Consider the following 12677-nt stretch of genomic DNA (forward strand, 5'->3'; position numbering starts at 1 on the left):
TGCTGCCAAATTAACTATATCCTCACTGAATAGTAATGTCTGTTAAGTCTAAACATTTGACAGCAATAATAAGAATAATATTGCTATGTGGAATATAATTTAAATGCAGCAAAGTTAGATTTTTGTTCACGCTGCCTGGTTTGTGTTCCCTTGTATAACTTTCAGAAGGAATGCAAAGTTATTGTCGCATTTCCTACGCTGTGTCCCCTGAGGGAACTTACTTTGGTCACCTTGAGTATCAATGCATCGCTCTAAAATACAACGTAAAATCAGTCTCAAAAGCTATAATCTGGAACAAAAGTGCTGGATATGGTGTAATCATCATAGCAACTGATGGGATGCTCCTGACAACGACACCATTTTACACCAGAATTTATCTTTAAAACATTAATTATAATAATATATCTACTGGGGTTTTTTTTGCAAATAAGAAATATTTTCAAAGAAACACATCTAATAACAATTAATACAGTCAAATTAATGAATGCCATGATTAAATAAATTAATAAAGTTATTACTAATAGGTGTTGTGGTAAATTCTAGCTGTGTTTGAGAAACGGGGGTGTACACCCTTGGTTGTCTGCAGTTTCCTGAAAGGTTCTTCATTTAAGGATTGCAGAGGTCAAGTTGCGTGAGAAACAGTTGCAAGTTGGTTTTCATGATGTTTTTAAAGAGCGGTTATAATTTAGGAAGCAATTACAGTGAAGTGGAAGCGTTGTGGCAATGTGTTTACTAAACAAACAGTGACACACATTGTATTGTTTATATATCCCTGAGGCATTGCTAGTTTCAGTGACATCTTGAGGTAAGTTCCTTAAAGCCGATGCTTTCTTTCTACTGGATTCAAGGTGACTTTGTTGCCAGCAAAAGAAACAAAATGGAGCAACTAGGACCCAAAAGGAGAACTACAACAGTGGGTTGTCACCATGTATGACTCCTATAGATCATTTACAAAAGAGACATACTCCGCCAGAAACTGTTGAGAGCCTCTGCTGCATATAAGACTGAAATAAGTTAGAAAACTGTATGAACGCAAACATATGCTATGTATTATAATGAATATCATTCTTTTATTTCCGTCACTGCATTTTTCCATCTCATCTTAACTCTTGGGAACCCAGCCTTTGTCATTATGTTCACTATTTCCTCTAATTCCTCTTCCATACACTGCCCCTTCTGTGGTCTGATTTTCACACCAGCTTTGGCTGCTTCAAACAGCCAATCACTTTCAGGAAATAATTCCCATCGAAACCAATTGAAGCGCTTTCTGGACATGTTCACTGATAGGGGGTTCTTTAGACTCTCTGGAACTCTCGCACCAGCCAACTGGAGCTGGTGGTTTGTATACTGGCAAGAAGGAGATGTGCTTAGCTAAAAAAAAAAAACAACCCCGTTAAGCACATTAATATAAAGGGGACATGCAGGTATCCTATCCATTAAAGTGCATATGATGGCTTAGGTGTCCATATAATACGAAGTCACCATGAACTCATGCTGCATTCCTCTCTACCAAGGACAACTGTTAAGTTACACTTGCACATCTGCACAGATATTTCCAACAACCTGACCATGCATGCATCTGGGCACTGTGGGCATGCAACAATGTCTCATAGCCTTTCATACACACCCTCATCAAGATATCTAGTTGAGACACCCCGCTCAGCTGCTATGTTGAGAGGATTTCCAGTGCATGTCTCTTAGCGTTCATTGCCCAGCCAACCTGGGATGCTTAGGGCAATAGCCCCAATTTCACCCTGTGACAAGTCTGACCACCAAGTCATAGTCTTTTTTTTTTTTTAAGCAAATACCAAAGCTGGAGGGCTGTCCTTGCACTCAATTTGTGTCCGTCACTACACCCGACCACACAGTCAGCGCCCATCTCTAACTAAAAATGAAAAAATATTTGTTGCCAACCCAGAGAGTAGGCATCATTACCACCCACCAGATACTGCAGCTAGTCATGACTTTGCTGGCATTTAATAGTCACCCTCTGCATTGGATTAGGAGGGCAGAAACATGCTTGTACAATCTGATTTAAAATAGGCTCTTATTTACCCTAATACCCAATTCTCTGCCATTCCTGCTAGTCCAACATGGGTTATGCTGGGCAGGCAGTTTTTATTTTGCACAACCTGGGTGCAAAGCCTCCTAATGTTGCTCCCTCCCAGGCCATCATTTGCTGTTTTCTAAACTCTATGCAGTCTTTGATGCTTAATTAACCTTATTTTAAAGGCACTGTAATTATATTTGACTTAAATATCCACCTTAAAGTCCAAGAAACATACCCCTTTTCCATTGGTTAAATGTGTCGGTCTGAACCTGGGTTCATCAGTCTAATTCCCCTCTCAATTTGGACAGTATAAATAGCTTTATTTTCCTATCATTTGATGTTGCTCTAACAGATATCTGCGAAGGTTTCACAAGGAAGTCAGTGCAGATAGACCAGGTCTGTGTACTGGCCCTGAAAAATAGTCTCCATCAACCGTCCGTGAGACTAGGACATGTTGATAGAAAACAACATGAAAATAATCTCTTTTGAGTGATAAAAGCAAGGACAGAATATAGTGATTAGAAGATGAAAAAACTTAAACTTCCAACCTTAAAACAAATTGAGTTGCTAAGAATTGAACTTAGAAGTTAATAGCCAGGTTCGAGAGACGCTTTAGAAGGCTAGAGTTCTGCTTACAAGGTTATACTGTGTGTTTATGAATAGTGCATGGATATATGGGATGTATGTATAATATATGTGAGCTGTGTACAGAGTGCATGCCAGTTTTGTTATATATATATATATATATATATATATATATATATATATATAATATATATATATATATATAATATATATATATATATATATAATATATATATATATATATAATATATATATATATATATATAATATATATATATATATAATATATATATATATATATAATATATATATATATATATAATATATATATTATATATATATTATATATATATAATATATATATATATATAACATATATATATATATAACATATATATAAATACCATTACATAAGTTATGGTGGGTAAAAGGTGATGGAAACCCTTCCACTTAAATTTAAGGGGTAGTAGAAGTATTATTAAACACTCATCTACAGACACCAGACAAGCCAGAAGGCTTGTTTTTCCCTCAGAAATCTCATGATGCTTCAACAACCACAAGGGACTCTGGGTAGGCACATGCAAACAAGGTTAACAATTATCACCTTTGCCTCTATATCCACTTTGCCTCTATATCCACTTTTTACATAGATCCCTTGAAAGTAATTGCCCGCTGTACAAGACAGCCTTTAGACAAAACTCGGGAAGAGGTACAATAGCCAGATCCATGACTGGTAGAAGAGGACAGGTTAAGCCCAGTAGTTTAATATGCTATTAAGTAAGTAATCTAATAGTTTCACTTGTTTGGAATAAAATATAGAGGTCTTTGTTACATACGCTTCTGATAGTTCATATCAGCTGATATTAGCAGACATAGGCAGGAGCCCAAACAGTGCTGCTTCTGGCTTGAATGGAAAGCAGCATATGTTATAAGTTATAACAAACCAAATGCCAAAAATGTTTTTTTTTTATCTGCAGGCATTCCTATAAACAGTGAAATAATTCAGCCTCCATGTCCTGACAATTAGGAAAATTACTGGTTTCACTAAGACCAATAATATGTTGCTTTTTCTGTGAAAAGTAGGCTAGGTGAACCGATTATATGCCCTCTATCTTTAACAAAGGGAGAAACATTTGGTGACATTAAATGTTATTTTACGCATGTTTGCAGGAATAATACTGAGCATATTTGATATATGAGTGCATTATTGCAGTCCTACTTCAAGAGCAGATTAACCACTGAAGTAAGATAACTTTTTACAAGTTACAGGTTGGCAAACCATGGATTTGTGAGATGTAGCTACCAGTCCCTGCATTGGTTAAATTTCAGAATATAATATAAAGTGACCCCCCCCACCCCCCCGCAGTATGGGGGATAAATAACTGACTAATTTGTTTCCTTCCAGGAGACTATACTTCCCACATATTGCAGGTCAGCACTTTACCTGTGCTGGTCATCAATATGAAAAGTGTATTCGTGTCCCTGCAAAAATGGCCAATGTGGTCAACCTATCCCATTGGGTAAAACAGAAGCTGGCCTATCCATTTCACAAACTAAGTAAGGGGTTGTCTACCACCACTGGTAAGGTCCACCTGTCGGATAAATTGTTGTTCTAGCATAAGATCCTTAAATATAGTAGATCCCATTAACAAGTTTTTGGCATGTATAAAAATTAAAGCCAGTGTTTCCTCCACTGCAATTACATTTGCATAATGTAACTAAAATATTTGTTTTCTTTAAACTTCAGTGGTCGTGGTGGGGTTTGGAGTGTGTACAGGAATTTAGGGAAGATCATTTTAAAGAGTTGGATGTCCATGAAGAGATTACATTTACTGGCAACCAAGTTTGTACTTAACTACTGTGGAATGAATTAGTAATGTTAAAGTCATATAATCTGTGCAGAATTTTTGGGACATGCTAATATCTTTACAGACCTATTCTAAACCTTAATCTGGGATGTGGGAAATGTAGACCTTGTCCAAGATGCAGGACAGCCAGTTTATTCAAATTACCTGTATATCCAGTTACTTTTCCATCACAAGATAAGGTGTCCAGTATTGTGGGGAGGGATTTGAAAGATTAAGGATATACTGTATTTATGACTGTTCAATAGACTTCTTTCCAGGAGCTCCATGCCATTTGTAAGGATTTACCCTCTCTCAGAGTCTAAATTAAAACATTTGATGGATTATATACATGAAAACCTTCAGAAGGTTTTTATTATACCTAACCTGCTGGTGCTGCTACTGATTGACGGGACTTAAATAAAATAACTACAATGAGTAGATATCTACTGTCACTTTTCCTTGAACATTTTTTTCCAAATTAGATCTACGTGGAGCATACAATCTGGTTCATTTTTGAGAGGGGGATTTGCTGAAGACTGCCTTTAGAACCAGATGTGAGCACGTAGAGTATACCGTAATGTCTTTTCTTCTATGTAATGCCCCCACTATGTTCCAATGACATTGGATACTTTATGGACATTTTTCTTGTAGTCTATCCGGGTCATATTCTGGCATTCTCATTCTCTCTTGAGGAACATCACTCCCATGAGACATAAGTCTTGATTCTTTTTTTCTGTTCTTATATTGGTTTTGCCTGATCTGTCTCATCCATATCTTTTAGATGTTGATGCATCTGAACCTGCTCTACGTGCTGTACTCTGACAGTACATTGTCATCTCCACCCCATTTAAGTTTGAAAGCTTCCACTGACCTTAAGAAGGAACCACCCTTCTCCCAGTTTCTATGCACCAAAATAATAGTGTCAGCAGATGCCAGTATATGAATCTTTGTATCCTATGGAGTCTAAGGAGGCTATCCAGCACCTTTATTGACTAAACAACATCACAGACTTGATAATCACATCAGGGAAGAGATTGTTTATGTGTACACTATGAGACAAAAAGGACCATTTGTTTCACAAGATACACCTATTAGCTGTAGCTTTCTGTACGTAGTGAAACCATGAGAAAAAACACGAGAAAAATAAAAGCACAAGTAGGGAAACACAAAAGCAAGATTAGAGCCATATTGGCAGGTACAGGAGGAGACAAGTCCCCAGTCGGCAGGGGATTTTACCAATAAGCTGAGGTTCCAAGTTATTGACCACTTAGACGTGGTTGTAATTGTGAAAAATTACTATTACAGAATGAGACCTAGTGGATTAATATCCTGGAGACTTTACAGCCCAAAGGGCTGAGTGAGAAATATGATCTAAGGCATTACCTTTGACCTTTCCATTGTGTGATACCACAGAGTTTCCTTGAGGCCTCTCATCTGTGTTGGTGGTGATGGTGTAGAATCCTAGGTTGCTTGGTTGTATACACCCTCACCGTGGTTTTTATGGTGTGCCATTATTCTAATTTGTTTCTACTGGTCCTTTGCATCCTTTGTTCTCCCTTCTTGCAAGCCTATATGCAGATGTTTGTTTTCCTATCTATACTTGCCTGGTATTTTATGAATGGTAGGATTGTGCTTTCCTATATATGTGTGTGTGTACATACAGTATGGCAGTACAGACAGGACATGAAAGGATGGCTAGTAGGTTGTTTATCTGCTGTAATGGTAAACGCCTTAAGCGTTTTGCTTGTAGATACAGCTACATGTGGGAGTATGGGAGGTAATATTTTCCTTTAGTTTCAGAAACGTAAGAATGCCATGCGTAAGTGGGTTGCAGTGGTATCTAATTGTTGTTAGGGTCATTTCTCTTATGTTAAAAGTTTGTGTTGCTAAGAAATGGTAGGTATGCAGAAAATAAATACTTTCTGCAGAACCAGAACTAAGTTCAGTAGACTATAAAAATGCATGGAACCATTCAGACCCTCTTGTCTGCTCAATATAAAAGCCATAAGTTTAATTTGGTTCTTTACCTGGTCGTATGCTCACAATAGCCTTATGACCCATAAAATTCTGCAGTTTATGACACACTACTGTTATCATATAATTATATATACCATTGACCCTTTCAGCAAAGCTATTAACTGTTACTATTAGTAAAAATTGTAAATGTAGCAACCTGGCTTGTGGACTGGGACTACATCCAGGACAGGGCTGGCAACTGATGACACAGGGGGCAAGCCCAAGACAGTAACCCATCGGGCACTCTGTTGACCTATGCTTCTGTTAATTACTCCCTTTTATGTTTTTTTTTTTAATCTACGTATATTACCATATTTTGCTTCATTATAAGACGACCCTGATTATAAGACGACCCCCCAAAATCTGAATATTAATTTATGGAAAAAAGAAAAAGCCTGAATATAAGACATCCCTATAGGAAAAAAGTTTTACCAGTAAATGTTAATTCATGTAAACTATGTTAACAATTGTTTGTTAATAAAAGCTATGATTGAGAAAAATATTTTGTTTTTATTTCCTTATTTTTTTTTTCAACCTGCCCCCCCAGTTATGCACATCTGCCCCAGGCTTGTCACTCTGCCCCAGAAATGCCTTATACCCCATATATGCCACTGTGCCCCATGATATGCCTTTTAACCCTCTAAATGCCACTGTGCCCCATGATATGCCTTTTGACCCCCTAAGTGCCACTCTGCCTCCAGAAATACCTTATACCCCTATATGCCACTCTGGCATTTAGGGGGTTAAAAGGCATATTATGGGGCAGAGTGGCATATAGGGAGGTATAGGGCATTTCAGGAGGCAGAGTGGCGTATAGAGGGTTAAAAGGCATTTCTGGAGGCAGAGTGCCATTAAGGGGGTTAAAAGGCATTTCACAGAGCACTCTGCCTCCAGAAATGCCTTATGACCCCCATTTAACACTCCCTCCCGCTCCCCCTCCAAACTTACTGGTGCTTCTGAGTCCCCCGGTGCTTAGTCCAGGCAGCGTGTAGAGCTCTACGCGATTCACGTAGACAACTTCCGCACTACGCGAATCGTGTAGAGCTCTACACGCTGCTCGGACTAAGCACCGGGGACTCAGAAGCATTGGGGGGGGGGGCATACACAGGAGGATCCAGGTCCCCTGCATCGCTGCAGGGGATCTGGATCTTAGTCTCATAGTCAGATCTATTTGAGGTCTGATTATAAGATGACCCCAATTATAAGACGAGGGGTATTTTTCAGAGCATTTGCTCTGGAAAAAACCTTGTCTTATAATCAAGCAAATATGGTATTTTATGCAAACGTATAAACACACACACAGTTATGCAACCTTTTTATTACAGTACACATGATGGAAATGAATCTATATACATGTGTTACATCTGAATCTGTTTTATTTTACACTTGCTTACATTCTTTTACATGTTAACTTATACACACACACACACTCATTTACACATCAAATAATCACACCAAAACAGACCTGACCCATTGAGGCATAGACTCCACTAGACCTCTGAAGATGTGCTGTGGCATCTGGCACCAAGACGTTAGCAGCAGATACTTTAAGTCCTGTAAATTACGAGGTGGGGGCTCCATGGATGCATCCTGGTGTCATGTGTTCTCCAAGTAAGCGACGCACACACACACACACACACACACACACACACACACACACGGCCATCCAAGTGATGTAAAAGAAAACGTGATTCATCAGACCATACCACATTGTTCAATTGCCCTGTAGACCAGTTCTTATGCTCACATGCCCATTGTAGGCGCTTTCGGCAGTGGACAGGGGTCAGCATGGGCACCCTGACTGGTTGCATTTTGTGTTTTGGTGCCTTTTAATCAGAACAAGCATTAACTTTTTCAGCAATTTGAGTTACACTAGCTCGTCTGTTGGATTTGACCACACGGGCCTGCCTTTACCCCACTTGTTCCATCTTCCAAATTCATCGCTCCAGAGGACACAATTTCACTGCTCTAAAGTCCAGTTGAAGTATGCGTTACACCGCTCTAGCTGATGCTTAGAATTGCGCATAGTGATTTTTGTCTTGCGTGTAGCTGCATGGTCACGAAAACCATTTTAATGAAGATCCAGATGCACAGCGTTTCTGCTGATGCTGCTTGGAGAGGCAGTTTGATTCTACAGAGCACCGGTGATTTTTACTTGCTACACGCTTCAGCACTTATCAGCACTGTTCTGTGAGTGTGTGTGGCCTATCACTTAATGACTGAGCTGTTTTTAGTCCTAGATGCTTCTGCTTCACAGTAATAGCACTGGGGCAGATCTAGCCAAATTTCACCAACTGACTTGTAGCAAAGGTGGAATCCTATGAGAGTGCAATTTTGAAAGTCACTGGACTCTTTAGTGCAATCTATTCTGCTGCCAATGTTTGCCTATGGAGATGGCATGCCTATGTGCTCGACTTTATACGCTGTTAGAAATAGTTAAAACACCTACCTAACACAAACATTTACATACAGTACATATTCTCACATATAATGACACTACATGTACACACTCACGTACACACAGATTCACATATACGCGCTCATTCCATACCTCACACAAACATCTAGATTTAGGACCCCCTCCCAGCTTGCCTACCCTTGTATGCTCAGGAAGGGGCTCATCCTTCGTGGTCTATTCTACTGTCACCCTCACTGTCCACACAAGCTGCCTGTGTCTGAGCACCATGCTTAACCTGCAGGAACTGAAGGATTGCCAATATGTGGGCTTTACTGGCAGCTGCTACCAGTAAGTCCCTCTATGAATTTACTACTCACCAAGGAAATGGTCAATGGGAGAGGCAGCGGCCTAGCCCGCCCCTGTCTACAGACTTCCACTGACTCCATCTTCCCTTCATCCTTCCTTTTTTTTTTTTTTTTAAATAAGTTACTCATTGACTTCCTTTTGACACCTTACCAACATGGGTCACTCTATGTCCTCTTCTCTTTCACATGCACAAGGCTTGACTTCAGGCACTGTTCCTGCCCTGGCCAGGACTAACATGCACTTAATATGGGGCACACAAGCACATCCTACAGATTGAACTTATATATCTCATCTACACACATTACACATAAAATGTATATATTTATAGCAAAGTATACAGGGGCATCACAAGAAACCACAAGGCCCTGTTGCGAAAATTGCCCTGGGCCCCCCAACAGCTGGTCTGTGCCATCATTGCCCCCAAACAACTTGTCTGGCACACATATGTAAACACACTTACACAAATGACACACTCTTACTCATACTCACTAACACACATGTACACATTAATTCTAACACACACAGAGTCCATCTCATCCCACTTACACATATGTGCTCGCACACAAACACCATTGAACATCCATGCTCACACACATACTTACATGTCAATGCTCACATACACACACAATTACACATCCATACTCATACACACACAATTACACATCCACGCACACACAATCACACATCCATGCTCACACACAATGTATAAGCCCTTATAAAGTACACACTTTTGTCTTGTCAATTTAAATTTCAGGGCAATAAAACAAGACTTCATGGCAGTTGTTCAATACAATACAGGAAGATCTGAAATGAACATTAACATACATTAATTACAAATGCATAAAAGCACTGTTCATATCTTTTTTTGTTTAAAATTGTTAATATAAGAAATAAAGCAGATATGTAACTGAGGAATGTGTATTAAAATGGTTTTAAATCTGCATCTCGGTCAGTATACACAAAATAATATGTACCCCATTATAAAATAAAATTAATATACTCATGTTATGACTTTATCCACCCTCCCATTCCTTCCTTTTCCCACATTCCAAAAGAGTACACTATTGGTGACAAAATCACAAAATTATGTATCTTTTCAATGTGATCTCTTCGTACTGTAGTTATTTTTAAACTGTAGTATTTGCTTTAGCCTCTTTTTACTGCGTGTTGTATGTGTGTGTAATTTATTTTTGCTGCCTTTAGTAACAGATAATTATAATATATGGCCCTTGTTCTTTAAAAGCACCCACAAAAAGTATGGAAATGGGGTATTTAAACACAATTGCTCCTTTCTGTAAACAAAATTATAAAGTCAATCCAGACATCGCTAAACATACTACCACGAACATATTTAAAAAGATACCAAAGGGCTTGGTATCATCATCTGTAATTATGTTATATATCTTCTCACAGGTGAAACTATAATGCGTGTAATAAAAATAAAAGTGTGTACATGCTGGTTCCATAATACAGATTCCAGCACTGAAGCAATATTCTTGGTTTGGCAGAACAGCCTTTCTTCTACTCAAATTACAGTATGTTGTGACCTATTCCATTAGCTATGTCATTTGTGTCTTTCTGAATCCCACTTCCTCATTTGCCCACCACTATCCCAACAGAAGATTACTTTGTTAGTTTGCTATGTTAGATGGGTTAGGAGGCATGCTAAAGTTACTACTTCATGATCATCATCATTGACCTGGTAATTACAGTGTAAACAGTTAAAGAATATTGAGTTGCATGGCCACATAGTCTCAACATACCTTGTCAAAGTAAGCAAACATGAATTATTGTCAAAATGTACAACATGTACAACAGCCCCCCCCCATTATTTATTGATTTATATAATACCATAATATTCTGCAGTACTGTACACTAGATAATCAAGACAAGTAGCACATTACCCCAAACCTGTTCAGCCCACAAAACCTTATTCACTAAAACAACCACTTTCGATTTCATGTTCAAAGATACTTAATGAGTCTTCGGTAAACCCATGAACTACTCAAATTATTTAAAAACCTAATTAAAACTGAAATATAAAACAAGGGGATGGAAAAAGCGCTAAACAGGACTTTCTGAAGGTAATTCTTTGTCAAAAACATATTAAACAGATTCTTGAAAATCCTAAAAGTTCATAACAGAGCATTTCTACTAATTAAAATTGAATTAAATTTACTGTCCAGAGAAGTTTGGTCAGAAGTGGTCTTCATTGAAGATTTGCAGCCAAACAGACATAACTTGGATGTGGAAACAAGATCAAGTGAGTCAATTATTAAAGAAAACACAGGAACTGGGGTGCAGAAAATGGCAGCAATTGCTCTGGACCGATGAGTCAAAATGTGAAATATTTGGCTGTAGCAGAAGACAGTATTTTCAAAGAGCGGAGCGAAGAAGGGCTGGAGAGCGGTACAAGAATGAGTGCTTGCAGGCAATAGTGTGTTTGCATGTGCATTCTCCTGTGTTCCTGATTACCTGTGCATGACCTGGCTTTCCTTGACAGAAAAAGTCAAGAGAGAAGCAGAGCTGTGAAAAAGGAGACACGTAGGCAGAGAAGGACCATCTTTAATGCGGGCCAAAAGCCCGCAGCAACCGTAATTGCGGGGGTCTTAACCCACGATCACTTCTGCAGGGACCCTGCAGCTTACCAGTATGAGCAACGTCTCTTGTTCCGCCGAGGATAGCAGAAACTGCTCTGTTCATGCTTCCCCTGGGAGGCACAAGAGACATTTTTCACCCAGAGTGCGAGCAATGCAGAGGGAAGCAGCGCCCCCTGCTGAAGTCTGCGAGCGGCACCGAGATCTGCAGTTCAGGTAAGGGGATGGGGGAGGTTGTATTACAAGTATGAGTGATTGAAGGGATGAATGAGTATCTGAATGAGGGAATGAATATATGAATGTTTGTAATAAGTAAATGAATGATTGAATATGTGTGTGATTGCATGGATGTGTATGTGGGGGGAAAGCGTTGCACAGGAAGGCTGTTTGATGCTAGGATGCCAAAGGCAGGTTGTTTGGGGGGGCAAAGGTGACCTATGCTTCCAATCTGGGTGTTGGGCAGATCCTGTGAATACAAATAGGGTGCCAGGGCTGATATGATACTAAAGGGGGGCATTAATTCACAAGGGGGTGCTGGCTGGGGGCATCACATAAATCAATACTAAGGGGGGGCTAGCTGGGGCAATACACAAGGGCAGCATTTTATCTATGCTGGCAGCATCAATACACAAGGGGGGGGCATTGTATGAATCAATACTAAAGCAAGGAGCAGGCTGGGGGCATAAATATACATAGTGCTGGCTGGGGACAATACACAAGGGGGCAAAAACACAAAAGAGGGGGTCAATGAAATACATTTTTTTATTGTTGTAACTTAGCCCGTCCGGTGGGTGTCAGAGCCTGTCCTGTTGTGTGCG

The sequence above is a fragment of the Sceloporus occidentalis genome, unplaced genomic scaffold (genome assembly GCF_023333645.1).
Source record: "Sceloporus occidentalis isolate IW3139 unplaced genomic scaffold, rSceOcc1.0.p SCAF_45, whole genome shotgun sequence".
Taxonomy (NCBI): domain Eukaryota; kingdom Metazoa; phylum Chordata; class Lepidosauria; order Squamata; family Phrynosomatidae; genus Sceloporus; species Sceloporus occidentalis.